The sequence below is a fragment of the Sceloporus undulatus genome, chromosome 2 (assembly GCF_019175285.1).
Source record: "Sceloporus undulatus isolate JIND9_A2432 ecotype Alabama chromosome 2, SceUnd_v1.1, whole genome shotgun sequence".
Lineage (NCBI taxonomy): Eukaryota > Metazoa > Chordata > Lepidosauria > Squamata > Phrynosomatidae > Sceloporus > Sceloporus undulatus.
In genome coordinates, this window is record NC_056523.1 from 20,909,079 (window position 1) to 20,915,541 (window position 6,463).

The 6,463-nt window shown below is 44.0% G+C and overlaps 1 protein-coding gene and 1 long non-coding RNA gene across 2 annotated transcripts in view; both read right to left on the reverse strand.

Annotated features, from left to right (window-relative positions):
• The window catches only part of LOC121923989 (tripartite motif-containing protein 15-like), a 146,370-nt gene that overhangs the window by 125,557 nt on the left and 14,350 nt on the right, over positions 1-6,463 (reverse strand). The window lies entirely within an intron of this gene.
• Positions 1,478-4,708, reverse strand: LOC121924027. Its single transcript, XR_006102505.1, has 2 exons — positions 4,387-4,708; positions 1,478-2,828 (listed from the first exon to the last, which is right to left on the reverse strand). It is a non-coding gene; the product is annotated as an uncharacterized LOC121924027 (long non-coding RNA).

Sequence of the window (6,463 nt, forward strand, 5' to 3'; positions counted from 1 at the left end):
GGGGGGGGGGGGGGGAACAATTCAGATTGAATGAGACAAGTATTGGAAATGGAGCTGATAAGTATTTCTGTGCTGTTGACCTGTGCAAGATACTGGCATTGGTACTGACTGAAGTAACATTTTTGAATGCATGTTCATATGACTCTGAAGTTAAGCTTTATTTCACAATGTATATTATTGGCATATTGGAGCAGCTGTGGCACCCATGTCTCCACCTTATAGGCAGGGGAAAGGAAGGCTTGAAAACCAATCAAGGTCCGGTGGAGGTAGCCTTGAAGTGAGGCAGAAGAATGTGGTGCTAAAGTGGTAAAAGGAGTAATGGGCCAAGGCTATTGGTGGGAAAGGAGACAGAGAGAAAGAGGAGGGTGAGGACAAGCTGCTTCTGTCCTGGCTCTGTAAAATCTCTCAGATATAGGGCGTTTCTAGGGATAGATCTCGCTCCCAGAGGAGTGATGGTGACCCCTCCTCCTCTTTGTCCTGCAAAGAACAGAGCCATCCCAACGACTTCGTTTGCCCACCACTTGCAAGGTCTTGAAAGTCATGGCTGAAGAGTGCTGTGGAGCAAGTATGGGAACAGGAGGAGGAGGGCAGAGCCAGTGGCCCCCAGGAGCAACTCCCACCATGACTCCCCATCACCACCACCAGTACGACCCAGGCCGCAGGAAAAGGGAGAACAAGGCCACCATGTATAGCATGAACTACCTGTCACTGAAGGGGCAGTGTTAAGTGTAGTGTAGCTGCTGCTTAGACTAGTTAACCAGCTGCACTGCTAGTTAAGCAGCAGCTACAAACTAGGGAATAAGCAAATCCTACAAAAGTTGAAGGCCAACTGTAATTCTTAAGATCTTTACAAAAATTCCAGGTTCTGAGCTGCATCATGCCTCTCCAGAAGGGGTACACAGATCTGGAAGACTTGCAGTAGATCAGCAAAGATTTCCAAGTCTCAATTGTTTAAAAATAGTTACTTCAAAATAACCCCTCCCTGCTCCATGAAGAATGCTAAGTGTAGCCATGAGTGGACTTTTTCTGTGAATGGACATTCCATTCTATTCATTCTCTTACTGGACATACTCCTGAGATCAGATTACTTGAATTCCAAGTTTATGCATTTTGTGTCAGGGTCTGTTGGGTTGATCTTGGTATTCTACTAAGCAAACAGAAGTAGCTCTTGTAGCCCTGAAGTCTAAAACAATATATTGCTTTTAATATTCTCAGATACCTCCATCTCTGCACCCAGCTGGGTTGTTAGACATATAATTCACTTGAGACCTTCAAACCTAAGAATCTACGGTATACTCATCTATAAGTCTAAAAATTTATGCTCAAACATGGACTCCAAAATCTCAGGATGATTTATTTACAGGTCAGTATGATAATGTGATAGCAGCTCTTTCAGATTTCCGCATGTGGTGAAAGAGTTTCTTTTTCTCTTGAGCCAAGCAGAAAGAGTCCTGAGTGATTAACTGCAGTTAGACAAACAGAGATCCAATATAGTTTATTTTTCTCTTGCACCAAACAGAAAGAATCTTGAGTGATTAATTCCTTTTAAATAAACAAACAGACTCTCTTGTGCCTCCGCTGACCAGTTGAAATCAGCGTTGGACTTTCTTGCTGTAAGCATACAAACTGAAGGAGGCTCCAAGTTTTACCCTCGACCTATTCATGGGTCATGGCAAAATCCATAATTTTGGCCCCAAAATCTACCCTCAACAGTAGAGTATGTATGGTATGTACCTATAGGATCAGGGCAGGTGGCAATCTAAACAAGGCACTGTAACAGTCTATGTGTTTAGATACTTTTTTGTAGTATCTCTATCTATAGTAACCCTTTCTTCCAGTGAGCTAAAGGCATGCATGGCTCTTGCTCAACAACCTTATAAAATAGACCAGGCTAAAAGAAAATGACTGACCCAAGGGGGCCCAGTGTATGATGAGCAAAGGAATTCAGTCCTTACCAGTTGTGTTCCACAGAGAGGCAGGATATAAATATATTATTACTACTACTACTACTACTACTACTACTACTACTTCGTGCTGGAGGCATCAGAAATCATGGGTTGCTGCACAAGACAACATTTAGTCTTGGATAAAGAAGTTTGATTTTTGCTGCTATCTAGATTGTGTTTCTACATATATGTTGTTAGGCCCTCATATGAGTCCTAAGTGAATTGTTTAATTTTATTGCACAAATAGTATGCATATGATTTGAGAGAGACAGTTGCCTGCAGCCCCTTTCAACCCTTTTACCCTAAAGTAACCCTGGACATAATTTTCCAGTCTCAGGAAACCCTTGTATAAAACATATTATATCTACAGCTCAAAAGAAATGCCTCCCCCCCAAGTCACAATCTCTCATATAACCACTAGCAACTTCTTACAGAGCCCTAGGGTTGTGAGATGCTTTGAGCATGGTTTATCCTAGAAAAAAAGGCACACAAATGAGGGATGATGATGATGCACTTTGCATCTTAGTGTAGGCTTGAACCTGGAACTCCTAAGCCACAATAGAACATTCTAACCACTACTCCACATTGGGTTTCCATATAGACTTCCATGCATGATGCACCAAAAACCAGGGAGCGCTGTGTCAATCTCACCTGCAGGAATTCACTTGCAGGCTGTTGACACTTTTCCTCTACTTCAGTGATTAAGGCATCCAGGCGATCAATTTCCTCAGACAGTCTGGTGGCGACTCCGTCTCTCTTCTGAACAATCTCCTTGTCAAATTTCTTCAACATGATAATCAGAAAGCGCTCGATTTTTTCCAGAAACTCGTGGATTTGGTTAAATTCAACTTCCACCTTTTGCTTCTCAGTTTGAACATCATCCTGGAACAAAGAACAGAGGGGATGGGCAAGCCAAGATGGAAAAACACACACATGGTTGAAAAAATCCTGATGTTCTCATACTGGTCATACCCTAGACAGGATAAGGCATCGTGGTGCTGGAGATGCCAGGTACACCTGCAGGTCACCTGAGAGCTGAGAGCAATGGAACATGTATTTATTTTCATAAGTGTAAGCAAGACAGTAAACTTCTAAGCTGATAGTACCTTTGAGACAACTGCTCCATCAAATTAAGAAAATTTATGCCAGAAATCTCTTCTTCCCAGTTAGTCTCAAAGGTGCTAATGGACCACTTAGGGCTTTTTATGCTAAAACCAACTAGTATGGCTATCTCTCTGAATACTAAATACATAGTTAATTTTATTAAATATATACTAATTATAATATTAATACAAAGCAATTTATTTTGCTCACATAACCTACTCCCACATAAGGCATCTTACAGTTTATCATCAGGTTTGTAGCTGCTTAGCTTTAGCAGTGCTACATCATAAGGTCCCACCACAACATTTAGTGGCTGTGGTTTAAAGACACTACTAAAAATAGTGAGGGTTGTAATATTCTTTATCCATATCCAGAATGCAAGAAAAGCTCTGGACTGATGAAAATCACAATACAGAAAATAGTTAGGAGACAAGCTCCATTTGCTCTGAGCCAACTGTTTATTTGTTTAAAAAGCCCAGAGAATCAGGATACAACATTTGGAGGGTTATAAACTGCCAGTCCCTGGGGTAAAACTATCACATGGCCAACAGCTCAGTCCAACTGTACTTTGCTGGTGTTATGTGCTTTCAAGTCATTTCTTCTTTGTGGAAACACTAAGGGTTTCCTGGGGCTGTGAGTGTGTGACCGCCCAAGGTCACCTAGTGAGTTTCCATGGTCAAACAGGGTTTCGAATCCTGATCTCAGAGTTATAGCCCAAAGTTCAAACAACTACACCATGCTGGCTCATCTAACTGTACTTATGGAATAATTATTTAATATCCCATCTTTCCTTAAGAGAGCTCAATTTTATGGTTATACAATCGGCCCTTCTTATACATGGATTTTTTATACATGGATTCAAGCATCCACGGCTTGAAAATGTTCCAAAAAAAGTATAAATTTCAAGTATCAAACCTTGATTTTCCATTTTTTTATATGGTCATTATATTTAATGGGACTTGAGCATCCATGGATTTTGTTATACATGGGGGATCTTGGAACCAAACCCCAGCGTATAACAAGGGTCCACTGGAATTCCCCTGTCCCTTTCTTTTATCCACAAGAACAGTAAAAGGAGGCGGTTTCTCTAACCTGGAATCCTCTGAATATACTGGACTACAACTTCCCACTTGCCCATACCAGTTAAGGAAGAATGAGTGTTGTAATTCAATATACCTGGACGGTACCAGATTGAAGACAACTGTGTTGGGGTGTATCTATATCCTAAGGACAGACAGAATGAGGTTTCCTAAGAGTCACATATCCTTCACTCCAATAATTAAAAGAACAGGTATCTCCTCCATGTTCTTCCCTGGCAGTAGAGGGAAGTCCCTACCTGATCAGCTTGGCTTCTGCACTCCAAATCTTCTTTTGACTCCTTCAGCTTCTCTCTCCTTTCCTTCAGAGCCTTTACATGAGTGGCAACTTGTTTCTGAAGACAGAAAAGTTATATAATTGAGAGACAATTAAGCAAGGGATATTTTTCCTTTCAATATTCTGTGAGGCCCAGCTTCCAGTTAGACGGCTTTAAACCAAATCCCATGCTTTATCTTAATTTTGTTTCAGTCCCCACATTTCTAGCACTGAAGTAAAACTTCAGCTGATCATTTAGAAATATAGTTGAGGCTTAGTAAAAGAAAACTCTATAAAAATGTTTTTAAATTCTGGCCACCTTTTACAAGTGATGCAAAGAAGGAAAAGAGGGATATTGTAACTAAAAGATTAGATATATAGAAATAAAATCTTTTTCTGTATTGCAGAATAGTAAATACAATATCTCTGCGGTTTTTGTGTGCTTTTATGCGTATTTTTTTTCACTCTTACAAAAGGAGGGGGAGGGGTGTCCCTTTGTTGGCTCCTCCCTCCAGCTCTCAGCCAATGGGGTGCCTGCCGGAAGCCAGGCGGCGGGGAGCGGGGGCGGCTGCTGCTGTGGCTCTGTTTGCTTCCATAATAGTCCATTCTTCCTCCTCTCTCTCCTGGCTCGGCCTCTCGGGCGCCTTGGCTTCCGGCCATGGCCTCCTCGAGAGCCCCCTGGAGACGCTGCAGCGGGAGATCACCTGCTCCATCTGCCTGAGCTACTTCCGGGAGCCGGTCTCCATCGATTGCGGCCAAACTTCTGCCAGGCCTGCATCGCGCAGTGCTGGGGGCCGCTCGAGGACGAGAACACCTCCTGCCCGCAGTTGCCGGCGCTGGTCGCGGGGAAGCGGAGCTTCAGGCCAACGGGGCTGGGCAACGTGGTGGAGGTGGCCAGCGGCTGCGGCTGGAGGCGGGCCTCCTCGCTGGCGGCCGGGGCAGGCCTCTGCCAGAAGCACCAGGATGCCCCTCAAGCTCTTCTGCGAGCAGGACGAGAGCCCCGTCTGCGTCATCTGCCGCGAGTCCCGCGCCCACAAGGGGCCCACCCCATGCTCCCATCGAGGAGGCCGCCCAGGACTACAAGGTCAGGCCCAGCAGGGAGAGCCCCTGTGACGGCACGGTCATGAATGCATGTGAGGCAGCATCCTCCATGAGCTTGGGGTGGGGACTGCCTCTCATGTATTCTCCAGTGACGGCCTCGCCTAGTATCCTCCAGCGTCCCCAGTAAGCTTGAATGGGGACTGTCCTCCCCAGCATCCTCCAACGGTTGGGTTGGGGGCTGCCTCTCCCAGCACTCTCCGACAGGCTTGGCTGGATAAGGCACCACAAAGGCATGGGGCATTCAAGGAAAAAGTTAAAGGACGAATAAAGCCTACAAACACTCCTCTAAACGTAACTCATGGCTTCTTAGGCCCTGCTCAAATGGGGGACGTTCTGGAGTTCCTCCTGGACAGAATTGGCTATGCAGGAATGTCCCAGAAAAGGGGTGTCTAGGCCTTCTTATATAGTTATATGTTCAGTCTCTCTGAACACATCTATTTGAGCTGCAGCAGATCATCACTGAGCTGGTCGTTTGGAGGTCGGCAAATGGCAGGTGGTGCTTCCATGTTGTTCTGCTGCTTGGGAATCAACTCCTACATTTTGTTCCCGATGCTGCTGAAATAATGATCTTTTAAGTACCAGCAGAGGAGAAGAGAACAAAAGTCCCACCGATCATCATGTTGTCTCCCCACACTGAAGTTTCCCTTCAGTCCCCAAATTTCCAGCATCGCAAAGTAAGACACTGAAAATCATTTACAACCTAGAATTCCTACATTTAGTGTCTTTGCATAGTCTGGTTAATTTTTCCTTTCCCTTGCCTTTGGATGCCTAAATTGCATTTCTGTTTTTTAATTAGTTAATATCACTTAATATTTAATTATAACCACATTAAGCAGACCAAAAACACGCACCCTCCCAAGGCATAAACAATATCTTGTCTTTACAACTCATTCAATGTACTTCTGCTCTTCTCTGGCTACCATAATTAATTTTACACATAATTTCTTCCTCTCTAGGCT